This window comes from Schistocerca serialis, chromosome 3 (assembly GCF_023864345.2).
Source record: "Schistocerca serialis cubense isolate TAMUIC-IGC-003099 chromosome 3, iqSchSeri2.2, whole genome shotgun sequence".
In the NCBI taxonomy this organism is placed as follows: domain Eukaryota; kingdom Metazoa; phylum Arthropoda; class Insecta; order Orthoptera; family Acrididae; genus Schistocerca; species Schistocerca serialis.
In genome coordinates, this window is record NC_064640.1 from 344,524,969 (window position 1) to 344,542,438 (window position 17,470).

Sequence of the window (17,470 nt, forward strand, 5' to 3'; positions counted from 1 at the left end):
GTCTTCAAGCTAATCGTCTAAATTCACATGGGACGAAAAGGATCTGGATGCTGAATTTTTTTTTCTCTCTTTTTGTAATCATAGAATCCGTTTCTTAACCGATTATTTCACTATAACAGTTTGTTTCTCCAGCCTTCCAAACATTTTATTGTGACATTTTACAGCTTTTAACATTCGCTATGTTACCGATGCCTTTATCCAAACTTCTGTCCTCTTCTCCCCTTCAAGAATACTTGTCTGTTCGAAAGAGTTGTTTTCAGAATCTGTGAATATGGCACACCGATTTAATCACTCATTAAGTTTTACTTCAGTGCACTCTCCACTGCGAACGAAACTTCCATTCATTAGGAATGTGACCGTTTACGAAGCAAAGCAACTAATGGTATGTCAACATCAAAGACATCAAAAGAAAATTAACATGGAATTCGCAGTTCCAGAAGGTCTGCGTTTGACAGCACTGGAACTTGGAGAAGCTTTACTGAGAGGTTAAAAAATGGAAAAGAGAGAGAGCACTAAAGTCGTTAAAATTTATGTTTGTATTAGAAAGATAATAAATAATTGCCACGGTACACTATGTAACTCACGGTTCTAGGAAATAAAATTAAGAAAAAAGTAAGGCATCATCATCTTCTAGGACAAGGAACAATAAAGGGAATGACGCGCGCACACACAAGTGGGCAAATAAAAAATGAAGGGTAGTCTAACTTTCCATCTCATGAACGAAATTAAGAGAAATTAATCTGTGACTCGAACAGTGAAACAACATGCAGAATAAAACTGAAAAGGCCAGAGGCATTGTCGGAAAGCGCAATAGTACGAAACACAGGGATCCACACCACTATCTGCCATAGGATTCCAATTTATTTCCGTTGCAGCTAATCTGAAACATATACGAGTCTCATTCAGTAAATACTGTTCCACAAATTTTTTCTCAGCACATATTTGTTCTTAAGAGTTAGGCTTTGGTGAAAATACCAGTGAACATACATTTTACTTGTATCCTTTTTCTACATGGTCTCCATCGCGTTGAGTTCTGTAGCTTTACGCCAGCATTGTGTAAGTGTATGTTTTTCCTATCGGTAAGTTTCGTCACCTGTAACGATCCGTGACAGAAATGCCTCTCCACTGACCTCAAACAACTCCAACAGGTCTAATGAAAAGGGCTATTCTTTCAGTCTTGTGGTCTACTGTGAACATTCATGGAACCCATCTTGAGCAGATTTGAATATCCAAGAGTGTAAATCACTGAACACGCACTTCCAATGCTCACTGGCAGATGTAGGACCAATTTTTGGGCTGTGGTGTACCAGTTTGCACGAATAATGGCACCTTCGCGATTCACCTTTTCGGGAGCAGTAGGAGTAGATCATGGAGATCAGTTTCTGCATTTCATGACGCTATAACTCTCATTACTCAATGCCTAACAGTACTCCCGTCAACAAACTCAGTACCATACACTGCACACAAACATTTATTGATGTTCACCAAGGTTACTTTTACCCGACCAAGAACTCAATTATATACTTAGACACCATTGACGACCTGCAGCCGTCTAGAACGAAATTAGAATTATATATTAATACCTTCAGCTGCTGAGGGGCGTTGATATATATATCAACGGGGCCAGGTGAAAATGTGTGCGCCGACCGGGACTCGAACCCGGGATCTCCTGCTTACATGGGAGGTGCTCTATCCAGCTGAGCCACCGAGGGCACAGAGTATATAGTGTGACTGCAGGGACTTATCCGTTGCACGCTTCCACATTACCAACTTAATGTCCACACACTACCTTCGTAGTGCCCCTGCCTTTTACACTCATTACTCGCGGCAGACAATCTTACCGAATCCCGTAAGAGTTCGGGCGATACGTGGGCATCTGCACAGAAGAAGAAGGTCAATGGCCGGTTAGCCTTAACTACGAGTATATGAAGATGGTATCTGTTCTTTCGGACATGTCCGAAAGAACAGATACCATCTTCATATCGTTGAATTACGGTTCGTGGTAACGCCCGACCTGAAGGCAGACAATGTGTATCGCGATAGAGAAATCAAGTCAACTTCTTCGTATAACATTGACATAAAGTGAGCTGGCGGCGTACTGCTCCTCTACAGGATTCTGTTTACCTCTGTATAAACTGCTCAACAAAGTAAACACCGGCTGCATATCTGAGAGTATATGTGGGCTTATATTCAAGAGCAGAAGGGAAAGAATAAGCGTTAGGAAATAAAAGGAAATATTAGGGGCACTCAAATGAAACGAGACAGATGGAAAAAAGGTAAACTGTTTATTATTTCAAGAGTAATAGCCTTATATTTTAATACATTTTTCCCATTGTGAGAAAATGTGGTCACTGCCTTCATGGAAAATATTTACAGTTGCCTACATAATCATGATTGTTCCCAGGCTTGCACCTCTTCGTCCGAAGCAAATCGACGGCCAGGAATGTCATTCCTGAGGGCTCCAAACATATGGGAATCGCATGGGGAAAGATCGGAACCGTGTGGAGGATGTGTAAGGGCTTCCCAACAAAACTTCTGCAGCGCAGTCGAAACAAACTTGGCAAAATGTGGGCGGGCATTTTCCTGCAACTGAATGACGCCGTCCGTCAACATTCCTGGGAGTTTGAAGTTGATGGCGCACTTCAATTTTTGCAAAGTGTACACATACCACTGTACGTTAATAGTGGCACCTAGTTCCAGGAAGTCAATGAGCAGTGGGCCCTAGCAGTCAAAGAAAAATTACTATATAATAAACTGAACTTGACATTAGCATCTCTTTCTTTATATACCTCATTCCACACCACCTCTTTTAACATATTCTTAAACATTATATATTGTACTCATTAATAAGCGTAAGGTGGTACATTGTTTATTTCTATTAATTGTGCATCATGATCAGATAATCCATTAACAATTGGGTACACATAAACTGTTTCATCCTTGGCACTGCCTATAAAAATGTTATCAGTCAGCGTCCAACTATCTTGCTGCACATGAGTTCGAAAACTTACTACTGAAATTAGGTTGAAACACCCAAATAATGATTCTAGTTATTTTTCCTGTCTGTATCTTTCAAAAAAATCTACATTTAAATCTCCACAAACTACTAACTGTTTCTCCTTGTCTGACAAATAGCACAATACTGCATCTAGATTTCTCATAAATAGCTGAAAGTTTCCTAGAGAAGTATTCCACTTCACCCCTGTTAAACTAGAGCTGGTCATGGCCCTGTAAAACCTCCACAAACCCCAAACGAGTGTTTACTTTTACTGAGCCTATCCCCTCCAGGTCACCTTTACTGCTATATTCTACGTTACTAGCAAATCTTTTACGTGACTTTTTTTCTGACCTAGCCTTAAACTCGTTCCTAAGATTCTGATGCCCTCTAGTTTACTCATAACCTTCTTGAGGCTCTTCTTCTATTTCACGTAGCAAGTCAAACTGATTTCTAACCGGAATGTGAAATGTGATTTCTGCGGCTTTCTCCTTTTGCCTGTTACTTGTCACCTTTTCCCAGCTCCCAACGTTTCTTTCACCCTTCAGCCCGTCTAAATGAAAATAAGACATTTCTGATTCTGCCTGAAAGCACAAATATTTCTTCCCTGTTTCACGATTTTCTTGTCTCGACTACATAACAACTCCATGGAAGACCCTCATCTGACACATTATTTTCTGCCACGTTACAGTCACCACCCCAAGCCACAGTTCTGACATGTTTCTCCCATACTAACTAACTTACGAGAAAATCCACACATGACGATACTTTGGAGAAAACTAAAAAGCACTGCAACACACTTAAACTGTAACAAAATAGAAATGAGTAAAAACGCATCTTTCGGTGAACTGTGCAGCTAACTTCCAGCTGGCAGGCGGACGTAAAAACACGAGAATGTAAGCAACCCACAGGTGCTCGCTGGACTTAAACGTTCTAGGTAGAAAAAGACACAAAGTGAAAGAAGAACTTTTCACAGTTAATCGTTGGTTTAATGACACGCACAATTTCTCTGCCGTTCCACTCTCGAACAGCGCGCGGGGAAAACGAAGGCTTAAAGCTTTGTGTGCGAGCTCTTGTTTCTCCTATTTTATTGCATTTATCATTTCTCCCTGTGTAGGTGTACGTCAAAGAATATTTTTGCATTCAGACGAGAAAGTTGAAACGATCTCTCCGCAACGAAAAAAACTTTTGTTTTAACGATTGTCACCCCACCTCCTATCTGTGACACTGTGACACTCTCTCCCCTATTTTGTGATAATGCAGAACGAGTTGCCCTTATCTGAACTTTTTTCATGTCCTCCGTCCTTCCGTACTGCTCAGCAATACTCCAGAAAGAAGAGGACGGAGAAGCGTAGGCAGTCTCCTCAGTAGACCTGTTACATCCTGTGCCAATAAAACGCAGTATTTGGCCGCCTCCCCACAACAATACCTAAGTGATCATTCCAATTAAAGTCGTTCGTAATTGCAGTCCCTACGTATTTAGTTGACTTTACAGCCGTTAGGTTTGTGTGATTCATCGTGTAACCGAAGTTTAACGGATTCCTTTCAGTCCCCGTGTGAATGATTTCACACTTTTCATTATTTAGGGTCATTTTACACCTTTCGAACCATACAGACATCTTGTCTAAATCACTTTTCAATTGGTTATTTGCAGATGACAGCATTATCTGCAAACAATCTAAGGGGGGTGCTCAGTTTGTCACCTAAATCGTTAATAGAGATTAGGTACTGCAGGGGACCTACAACACTTCCTTGAGAAACTCCATATGCCAGTTCTTTAGTACTCGATGACTTTCCGTCAGTTAGTACGAACTGTGACTCTTCTGACAGGTAATCACGCGCGCAGCTGAGACGAAGCTCCACAGGCACGCAACTTGATTAAAAGCAGCTCGTCAGCAACGGTATCAAAAGCCTTTGGACATCTAGAACTATAGAATCAATTTGATTTCCTCTGCCCGTAGCACTCGTTACTTCATAATAATAAAGGACCAGTTGTGTTGCACAAAGAACGATATTTTTTGATTCCTTGTTGACTGTGTGTCAATAGATCGTTTTCTTCGATGTAATTCACAATGTTCGGACACAGCAGACTTTCCAAAATTCTACTGCAAATCGACGTCAGTGACTGGATCTCCTATGCACCGGATTACTTCTACACTCCTGGAAATTGAAATAAGAACACCGTGAATTCATTGTCCCAGGAAGGGGAAACTTTATTGACACATTCCTGGGGTCAGATACATCACATGATCACACTGACAGAACCACAGGCACATAGACACAGGCAACAGAGCATGCACAATGTCGGCACTAGTACAGTGTATATCCACCTTTCGCAGCAATGCAGGCTGCTATTCTCCCATGGAGACGATCGTAGAGATGCTGGATGTAGTCCTGTGGAACGGCTTGCCATGCCATTTCCACCTGGCGCCTCAGTTGGACCAGCGTTCGTGCTGGACGTGCAGACCGCGTGAGACGACGCTTCATCCAGTCCCAAACATGCTCAATGGGGGACAGATCCGGAGATCTTGCTGTCCAGGGTAGTTGACTTACAACTTCTAGAGCACGTTGGGTGGCACGGGATACATGCGGACGTGCATTGTCCTGTTGGAACAGCAAGTTCCCTTGCCGGTCTAGGAATGGTAGAACGATGGGTTCGATGACGGTTTGGATGTACCGTGCACTATTCAGTGTCCCCTCGACGATCACCAGTGGTGTACAGCCAGTGTAGGAGATCGCTCCCCACACCATGATGCCAGGTGTTGGCCCTGTGTGCCTCGGTCGTATGCAGTCCTGATTGTGGCGCTCACCTGCACGGCGCCAAACACGCATACGACCATCATTGGCACCAAGGCAGAAGCGACTCTCATCGCTGAAGACGACACGTCTCCATTCGTCCCTCCATTCACGCCTGTCGCGACACCACTGGAGGCGGGCTGCACGATGTTGGGGCGTGAGCGGAAGACGGCCTAACGGTGTGCGGGACCGTAGCGCAGCTTCATGGAGACGGTTGCGAATGGTCCTCGCCGATACCCCAGGAGCAACAGTGTCCCTAATTTGCTGGGAAGTGGCGGTGCGGTCCCCTACGGCACTGCGTAGGATCCTATGGTCTTGGCGTGCATCCGTGCGTCGCTGCGGTCCGGTCCCAGGTCGACGGGCACGTGCACCTTCTGCCGACCACTGGCGACAACATCGATGTACTGTGGAGACCTCACGCCCCACGTGTTGAGCAATTTGGCGGTACGTCCACCCGGCCTCCCGCATATCCACTATACGGCCTCGCTCAAAGTCCGTCAACTGCACATACGGTTCACGTCCACGCCGTCGCGGCATGCTACCAGTGTTAAAGACTGCGATGGAGCTCCGTATGCCACGGCAAACTGGCTGACACTGACGGCGGCGGTGCACAAATGCTGCGCAGCTAGCGCCATTCGACGGCCAACACCGCGGTTCCTGGTGTGTCCGCTGTGCCGTGCGTGTGATCATTGCTTGTACAGCCCTCTCGCAGTGTCCGGAGCAAGTATGGTGGGTCTGACACACCGGTGCCAATGTGTTCTTTTTTCCATTTCCAGGAGTGTATTTTCTTTCTTGATTATGTGGCCTGTGAAACTCTGCGGTCTTTAGGTACCGATCTTTCGTCGAGCGATCGGTTGCATATGATTGCTAAGTATAGAGCTATGTTATCAAAATAGTCTGAAAGTAATCTAGTTGGTATACAACTTGGACCGGAAGTCTCGCCTTTTCTAAGTAATTTAAGCTGCTTCGCTACATCGAAGACATCTGTTTCTAAGCTATCCACGTTGGTAGCTGTTCTTGATTCGAATACTGGAATATTTACTTCGTCTTCTTTAGTGGAGTAATTTCGGAAAGCCGTGCTTAGTAACTCCGCTTTAGTGGCACTGTCATTGGTAACATAACCACTGCTATCGTACGGTGAAGGTATTAATATAGCATGAAGCGAGGTAAATTATTTCACAGTCTACAGCAAATGCTAATCTCGTAGTGTTTCTCAAGACGAACAGTTACCTGCACCCAACGAGTTCCACTGAAGTCGTCTGAGCACCTATACTTATTTGACTGGAACTCGAAACAATGATATAATATGTAAATTCCAATTCATAAACCTTCGTACCATTAACCAATAACTGAAGTCCACAGAGACCACAAGTTTTCTCACTAGTGGTGCAATGAATTCTGTCAGATTAGTTCTCTTGTTTATGCGTTTTGTCTTGTGTTTGCCTGCATTTAATGCCTACGTAGTTCTGTATCTCGTTGGCGTAATTAAACGATGATACATCATCATCGACAACATGGTCATTAGTGCGGCTCACCCACAAAAAAGAGAAATAGTTTCAATGATTCTTGGAATCAACGATAAAGTTGTGAAAGTTATGTCTATTATTAGTCGATATATGACACATTACCTAATGTCTTTAAGAAATATCGGAAGACTAACCAGCATATTCGAATATCTCCGTAATTTATAAAAATCACGTATAAAGAGATTGAACCGTACGCTGTTTATTGGAGAGAAGCTTTTATATTTGAAAGATCGTCATTACACTCAAGCTCAGACTAAAGTTGAGGATGATGTAACAGACATTCGTTAGAAGTTTATAAATTTACAGTTCTGTTTTTTTTGTTTTTTTTGGATCATTTTGAATAGAAACAGCCAACTGCTTGTCCCATCATTTTCCTATCCTCTGATGTATGACGTAGCGAGCCTAGACGACAGTAATATAGTCTTACTTCTGGAGCAGGCCGAGTGGATACAACAACACAAATAAATTATTAGTCCAGTATAGTAATAACTCTTTAATATCGAATACTTAACTTGAATGCAATCCATGTACACATGAAGAACAATATGAATGGTACCATCACAGAACACTAACTGTTTAACACTTTGAACAATACTGAATGACAGTCAAACATCGCAGTTATTTAACTATAGATCCTGGTACACAGTATCGAGTAATCTGAGCTATTAGGATGCTGCTGTCATAATCGGCTATCACAGAGTGGGGCGAGGGACGCTGCAATCTGACGTAAGTAGATTTCCAGCAGCGGTGGAGTATGGGCTTTCTTGAGAGCGTGCCATCGTCGACGTCTCTCATTCGTGGCTGCGTCTGCCAGTGACTGTCTGTAGCTATGGTTCCGTCGTAAGGTACCAACTTTAACGAGCGACCTCATTCTTCGGACGACACAACGTGTTCAAAGGAAAATGGAAGGAATATAGAGATTTAACGTCCTTCGACGACGTCACATCGTAGACGGAGCTCAGTTTCCTTCGGCCTTTGCTGACATGTATTGCCGAGAGTTTGTTGGATTGTAGCTTAAATGGACTGAGGATGGCTATTTAGAGTCGACATCCAGATATGCAAGAATAGTAAAAACTAGGATTGCGACTGATTGATATGTGCCTCTCCCTTCACATGTGAAGAGACTGTCCTTAAATAGGTGAGAGGCGTGTTATAGGGAGGGCCTGTAGGGGGAAAGTAAGGTGGACAGGAGGAAGCAGATAATAATGACATAAGTACATTACTTTAAAAATAAAACAAAATACAGAAATACATGACATATAAAGGATTTACATAGACACATAAGAGAAAGAACTGTAAAGAGAAGTAATATAGAAAACGTAAAAACAACAGAAGACGGTCAGAGAAGTTTGACGAAAGAAGTGTTGAGCTTGGAAAGCCAGTGATGGGAAGGAATTTGAATCAAATGCATATCTGCACGCAAACAAGATGTTTTCGTGACATGACGCCTGAGGTGCTGACTATGGCCTCCTGTAACGCTAAGTGATGGCGCTAGATTCATTTACACTGCAACACACAGAACACACTCTGAAAAGTATCAACAAAATCAATGCCTTAAAGTTTTTCTACTCGTAAAGAGTTATGTTCTTATTTTGGTGCACATGGTTATAAATTTGCCTCTTTCAGGATGTCCATATGGGCACCTTTCTCCATTTTAAATCACTGCAGGTAAATGCCGGGACGGTTGATTTGAAAGTGCATGGCCAACTTCCTTTCCCAACCATGAAACAATCCGAGCTTGTGCTCCGTCTCTGCTGACCTCGACATCGACAGGAAATTAAAAACCGTAATCTTACTTCCTTTTTTTCCCCACTGTGTGCAAAATCGTACGAATATTGTTAATATAGCAATCTCTCTGTTACCCGCAGTAATTGGGGACTTAGCCGCGGATAATCGAATTCCGGGGATAATCCGCAATTAAAGTACGCAGTAATGTATTAGAGTTGTTCGAAAATAATCATTAACTAAATCTTACATTAAATTATGCTTTAATCATCATACTATATGTGAAAATTCGGTACTTACAACGAATACAGTACTATCCATTGTCACATTACTACACACGACTTTGAAACAAAATGCAGCCCAGCTGTTGCAGAGTTCGAGCAGCACATTGTTTACTAAACTCGCGTTGTAACGTGAGATTATCGCTCAACCGCGACCACTCTCGGGTTAATGGAAAATTTTTGCTAGCAAGGAAAAAAGTGGGAAAATAGGCCGCGGATAACCGAGAGTTTATTGTGTTAGTAACACTGTGTACTCCTGCGAGCAGGTTTGAATCAAAGTCGGTTTGTAAGGGGCAGTCAAATGAAAACGGGACAGATGGAAAAAAGTAAGTGAATCGTTAATTATTTCAAAAGTATACACCAGAACTGTTAATACATTTATCCCACTGTCTGAGAAGACGGTCAACGCCTTCATGAAAAAATGTGTACAGTTGGCTGGCGAGCCCCTCTTCGTCCGAAGCAAATCGACGGTCACGAATGTCTTTCTTCAGGGCTCCAGAATCGTGCAAAACGCATGGGGAGATATCGGGACTGTATGGAAGATGTGTAAGGGCTTCCCAGCGAAACTTCTGCAGCGTAATCGAAACAGTCTTGGCATCATATGGGCGGGAATTATCCTGCAAGAGCATGATGCCGTCCGTCAGCATTCCTGTGCATTTGGACTTCGTGGCGCATTGTTCCGACTACGTTGCAGAAGTTTCGTTGGAATGCCCTTATACGTCCTCTATACAGTACCGATCTCTCTCTATCAGATTTTCATTTTTCGGAGTCCTGAAGAAAGACATTCGTGGTGTCGATTTGCTTCTGACGAATAGGTGCACACCTGGGTACAGTCATAGTTCCGAAGGCAACCGCCAACATTATACCATGAAAGCACTGATCGTCTTGTCTCACAATGGGCTGAATATATTAACAGTTATGGCGATTACTTTAGAAGTAATAAACAGCTTGCTTTTTTTCATCTGTCTGTTTTTCGCTTAACTGCCACTTACATGTTCTACGTTTTCTTCTTTCCGTTTCTGTATGCTCCTAGTATCTGTCGTTGAAGCTTCAACTTTATTGACCGATGCTTCACAGCCGGTACATTACCTTTTATGTATACCTTCTGTCGCAAACTTGTTGTTAGTTACAATATTATGTACAAGTAATGGACCTAGTAATAGCGGTCTTGAAACTACTTCTAACACAAAAGCCTGTGGAACAACGCACTGAGCTTATGTGGAACATCACCATAAAAGGGAAACAAAACAACTTTTAAAATTTCTGCAGGATCATTGATATATTTTTGCATACAGAGATGCATTGACTATTTCACTTGTTTGCCGTAGCCGGCTTTACAAGCTCAACACGCCTTTCGTTAAGGCCTCTGATCGTCGTCTGTTGTCTTTAACTTTATGGTATTACTCCTTTTTACGATGGTTTCTCTTATGTGTGTTTTAAATGCCATGTATTTCTGTATTTTGTATTATTTTTAAAACATTGTATGATATTATTATGTTATTCCTCATGTCCACCTTCCCTGCTATCTACTGGCCTTCCCTGTAACCCGCCCCTCACCTATTTAAGGAGCCATGACCTATTAATAGGATCCATTGAGTATATGGAATGATCCTCGTCCGACCAGATAGATTCAGGTTTTCAGTGCTCCCTCTAAAAGAATTAAGATGAATGTTATGTTGGCTCTTTTACGTGGCAATAGCTAATTTCCTTCCTCTCCTTGTGCCCCATTTCTGATTATCTCGCTCTTGAACGGACGTTAAACCGTATTCATCGTTCCTTGGTTGTGGTAAACCTTGGAAATATCAAATGAGGTTGGGTTGTCAAAGCCGGCAGTGGTGGCCGAGCGGTTCTAGGCGCTACAGTCTGGAACCGCGCGACCGCTACGGTCGCAGGTTCGAATTCTGCCTCGGGCGTGGATGTGATTGACGTCCTTAGGTTAGTTAGATTTAAGAAGTTCTAAGTTCCAGGGGACTGATGACCTCAGAAGTTAAGTCCCATAGTGCTCAGAGCCATTTGAACCATTTTTTTTGGGTTGTCAACTTCTTACTATTCATAACTGTATATTTGGAATCTGTAACTGGCATCGGCGTCGTAGCTTCCAGCATTACTTGATTCGTTTCTTTTATTTCATGTTCCTCTGATCCTTCATGTGCACACTGCCCTTCTGCCATTTAATCCATTACAGGAGACGGGAAACTACTGCCACTAACGATAACCTTGTCCAGTAAAATAATTTTGATTAACAGTAATCGAATCATATAATCTGTGTCGAGATACTATTCAGTAGTATGATGACAATTCTGCTTGATGTACGCCATACCCTATGTTGAAATGAAATGTCGTGTGGCTAGGGCCTCCCGTCGGGTAGACCGTTCGCCTGGTGCAGGTCTTTCGATTTGACGCCACTTCGGCGACCTGCGCGTCGATGGGGATGAAATGATGATGATTAGGACAACACAACACCCAGTCCCTGAGCAGAGAAAATCTCCGACCCAGCCGGGAATCGAATCCGGGCCTTTAGGATTGACAGTCTGTCACGCTGACCACTCAGCTACCGAGGGCGGACTTACCCTATGTTATATTCATGACAGCTTGCTCACAGTCCTTGATCATGTCGTCCATAGTCATCTTTTGCGTCCAGCGAGCACACCTACTCTTTGTCTCTCTGCTACTGCTCCCGGTCTGTTACCTCGCCGTGGCCGTCCAAACGGTACGACGTGGGATGTTGTGAAGAACGTTACGCCGCCAGACACGGCTCGGTTGCTGGGTGCAGATAACCATGCACACCCTTACGTGGTTCGCCGTCTTCTTCCCGTGATATTGTAAGTAGGCTGTTTAGGTTTTTTTATTGGTAACGCCACGTAGCGCTCCGTATGAAAATCACTGGCTGTGCTGTGTGCAGTGTGTGGCTAGTTTGCATTGTTGTCTGCCATTGTAGTGTTGGGCAGCTGGATGTGAACAGCGCGTAGCGTTGCGCAGTTGGAGGTGAGCCGCCAGCAGTGGTGGATGTGGGGCGAGAAATGGCGGAGTTTTGAAATTTGTAAGACTGGATGTCATGAACTGCTATATACATTGTGACTTTTGAACACTATTGAGGTAAATACATTGTTTGTGCTCTATCAAAATCTTTCATTTGCTGACTATGCCTATCAGTAGTTAGTGCCTTCAGTAGTTTGAATCTTTTATTTAGCTGGCAGTAGTGGCGCTCGCTGTATTGCAGTAGCTTGAGTAACGAAGATTTTTGTGAGGTAAGTGATTTGTGAAAGGTATAGTTTAATGTTAGTCAGGGCCATTTTTTGGTAGGGATTATTGAAAGTCAGATTGCGTTGCGCTAAAAATATTGTGTGTCAGTATAAGCACAGTCTTATATAATTGTTCAAAGGGGACGTTTCATAATATTGCGTCGCTGTTGCCTCCTACACATCCGTGTCTCCGTGTAGTCTTCTTCTTTTTGCTCGTTCCTACTGGGTGCTACACTGACGGAACTGGTTACACCTTGAACAATTTGACCGAATGCTCAAACTATTACTCCAATGTTTCCAAGGCGCTGGCGCTGAAGTGGGGGAGGGGGGGGGGGGGGGCTGTTCATCCTTACATGAGCTTATTTTCAGGACAGAAAAATTCAGTTCCTAAAGATGGTGTGAGTACACGATGTATATTGGGTGCGTATAACGTTCCTGGAACCTACCAGGTGGAGAATGCAGCGAATGCTGACGGAAGTCTTTCGGACATAGAAAACGGTCGAATCATTGGCATGAGGAACATGAGACCATCGTATATACAGACCAAACAGGCTGTTAACTACAGCGCAATGACTGCAGAATGAGTAATGACGTTCTGGACCTGGGACGAGAACGTGGAAAAAAGAGTTGGAACATACCCTCCCAGAAGACCTACACAACATGAAGATAGTAGGATTATTCGATTTTCTCTAGCGAATATATGGATGCAAACAGCTGATATCCGGGCGCAGGCAACGGGCAGAGAGTCTCCACGAACCGTCGGGAATAGATTACTGGAAGCTGAGTTGAATCTCAAGCTGTCATGCGACGTTTACCACCGACCCCAATTCACAGACAACAGAGTTTTGCATGGTGCAGAGCCAGAGCGCAGTCGAACTGCACGATGCTCAGAGATCAATTTCGCTTCTGTTAGTGGCTGTCATATCGATCCCGCCGTGTCCATAGATGGCCAAGTGAAACAACACATCAAGCAGCGATTCTCGTGACCCACACCTACCCAATTCCTTGAATCATGCTTAGAGAGCTATTGGATATGACAACAGGACTGATTTGGTAAGTATTGAAGTGACGATGAATGTTCGCTACTATGTGCCAAGAATGGTGAACTCTGTTGTCGTACCATTCATGAACATGGCACCAAATGCCGTATTCTAGACGGGTAATGCAAGACCGCACATTGCTGTTCACACAACAATCGTCCCAAGGAATGTTCGTATTCTTGACTGGCCTGCACGGTCCCCTGTTTTGTCACCCCTAGATCACGTTTGTGATGCTACGGGAAGACGTATAGATTCATGCCATCCTCTAGCGAGCAATATTCGTGAACTAAAACAGCTTGTGTATCAAGCCTGCAAGAAGCTCCTCATCATAAGATTCGGAGACTGTTAGCTTTCATGCTACAACGAATACAACAGTGTATTCTTGCCCTTGGGGGACAAACCTCATACTGATATGTTGATGATGGACATCAATCCTGAATAGAATGAAAGTTTAATCATTCAACAGCCGTTACGTGATAAACATCTCAACAAATTTTAATCAATATTGGACTTGTTTATTGTGGTGTAACACTTTCCGTTTCCATTGGTGAATTCTTTTCCGGCAAGTGTACATGACTACCAACTGCATTGAGTCGCTCTCTTTTACTGTCATGTTGTAAACACACTCAAATCCAAATTCGAAAATAGGGTCGTCAATGAAGTACAGCACTTAATACTGAAAGCACGTTTATTACAAACACCAACGTATGGCCAGAACGGAACTGATCTATTGGACGGAGAGCGCAGCTATTTATACAAACATCGAATATTACAGAATGCTGCTATTCATATAAACATCACAAACGCAAGATATTTGAAGAACTTTAATGAAATGATAAATACTAAATAACACACAATAAGGTGACAGAAATCATGGGATATCTTCTAATACTGTGTCAGCCCTCTTTTTTCTCAGCGCAATGCAGCAACTCGACGTGGCATGGACTCAGCAAGTCGTTGGTAGTCCCCTGCAAATATATTGAGCCACGCTGCCTCTATAACCGTCCATAATTGCGAAAGTGTTGCTGTGCAGGGTTTTGTGCACGCACTGACCTCTCATTTATGTCCAGTAAATATTTGATGGGTTTAATGTCGGGCGATCTTCGTAGCCAAATCATTCGCTCTAACTGTCCAGAATGTTCTTCAATCCAATCGTGAACAACTGTGGCCCAGTGACATGACATCATTATTTGGGATCATGAAGTCCATGAATGGCTGCAAATTGTCTCCAAGTAGCCGAACATAGCCGTCTCCAGTCAATGATCGTTTCAGTTGGACCAGAGGACACTGTCTATTCCACGTAAAAACAATCCACGCCATTATGGTGCCACCATCAGCTTGCACATTGCCTTGTTGACAACTTGGTTCCATACGCCACACTCGAACCTTACCATCAGCTCTTACCAACTGAAATCGGGACTCATCTGACAAGGCCAAGGTTTTCCAGTCTCTAGAGTCCAACCGATATTTTCACGAGCCCAGGAGAGGTGTTGCAAGCGATGTCACGCTGTTAGCAAAGGCACTCGTGTTGGTGATCTGCTGCCATAGCCCTTTAACGCCAAATTTCGCCGCACTGTCGTAACGGATGCGATCGTCGTACGTCCCACATTTAGTTGGTTCAAATGGCTCTGAGCACTATGGGACTTAACATCTATGGTCATCAGTCCCCTAGAACTTAGAACTACTTAAACCTAACTAACCTAAGGACAGCACACAACACCCAGCCATCACGAGGCAGAGAAAATCCCTGACCCCGCCGGGAATCGAACCCGGGAACCCGGGCGTGGGAAGCGAGAACGCTACCGCACGACCACGAGATGCGGGCCCACATTTAGTTCTGCAACTATTTCACACAGTGTTGCTTGTCTGTTAGCACTGACAACTCTACGCAAACGTAGTTGTACTCGGTCGTTAAGTGAAGGCCGAAGGCCACTGCGTTGTCTGTGGTGAGACGTCTTGCCTGAAATTTGGCATTTTCGTCACACTCTTGACGCTGAGGATCTCGAAATATTGAATTCCCTAACGATTTCCAAAGTGGAATGTCCCATGTTTCTAGCTTCAACAACCATTCCGCTTCCAAAGTTTGTTAATTCCTGTCGTGCGGGCATAATGATGTCGGATAACTTTCACATGAATCATGTTACTTCCAGTGACAGCTCCACCAATGAGCTGTCCTTTTATACCTTGTGTACGCGATACTACCGCCATTTGTATATGTGGATATCGCTGTCCCATGACTTTTGTCACCGCAGTGTATAACTGCTAATGATGGGGTTTGAACTGCCTACGTGCAGCACGTCTGCCAGCTATGTTAAATCCGTCGACACACGGGACAAGTTAACTAACGTTGAGGTGGTTCTCTACGAGTTTTATGACTTCACTTCCTGTTATTTCACGTCGAGGGACCGTTTCGTCATATGAAACACAAAATACATTGGATCACGGGGTACCGGGTTCGATTCCCAGCCGGGTTGGGGATTTTCTCTGCCCGAGGACTGGGTGTTTGTGTTGCCCTCATCATTTCATCATCATCGTCATCATCATTTGTGATAGTTACTAGATTGGATCGTGAAAAGAAAATGGACTGTGTAAAAATTGGGACTCTATACGGGCGCTGATGACCGCGCGGTTGAGCGCCCCACAAACCAATCATCATCATTACAAAATACGTTCTGCGATATTTCGGCGACTTGTAACGTAAAGTAGAACTAATAGGAAGCAAGAGCGTTCCCTACGCCTAGCAGAAAGCTTGATGTCTGCAGAAAGCAAGACGTCATACTGTACTTGTGTTCAGTAGAAGCCAATATTTTGTGGGTTTTATGTTAAAATTTACACGCCACGAATATATGCTGTTTCTAAGCACCAACCAAACGAATGTCTCGAGAACGAACTCTTATTGGTACGATCTGTTGCAATAAAACGACGGGAAACGTCATATTGGTGGTTAAAGAATATTCGTTTTTAGTTATTATTTACTTATAACTAGCGTATCATCAGGGTAGGACGTTTTAAGGCAACGGCATATTAAAGATTCGTAAAAGAAACGTGTGGTTCTTGTTAGGATTTGTTATAGTTAAATGTAGATTAGTAACATTTTGGCAGTTAAAGCCTATAGAAGACTGTAAGTTAAAAAACAAAATCGCTCCTTACGAACCTATAGCCTAGCGAAGTGTGTAGACGCGCCCTGTAACGGCACTAAGGTTAGGTCGGTAAAGGATTTGGGCCCTGCTATATCTAATTTTATCTTCACCTTCGCGTTTTCCAAAAGGCTGTTGGACTTTCTAATGAAATTAATAGAAATAATTTCTGTAGTACTTGACGTCATGTAAATATATGTGCGTTTTCTGTCAGGAGTGAGTTTGTTTGATTTGGTGAACTTTTATAAGCTTGTGTCCTTAGTGCCTGGACATGTATCTTTCCTTTCCGTCTTATTATATGTTCGGGGATATTGAGTTTTTTTTATTTGTGTATACCACAGACAGAACAACATGACTATGATATGGACAAGTGAGGAAATGCGCGTTAAAATAGAGCTGAGCAGGGATTTCACGCTCGTCAATTTTCTTGAACAAAGTGTACTGTTTGCGAGCGAAATAACGCCAACAGTGCCTCTGGAGAGCGTTGAGAGCACAAAATCACGTTAACTGGATTGTCCCGTGTGCCGACGGCACTGTCTCTCGTGACGCTGGATAACCCGTCTGCGTGCACGTCAACGTTAGCTGCCTCCTCCCGTGTGCCGACGCCTTAGCCTTTAAGCCACACTGCGTGCACAACATCTCGTGGCGATATTGGCAATTTTCCTGCGCGATTTACTGTAATCAAAACCCCAACACAGCTTCATAGTTCGTTAGAATTCTCAGCTGCT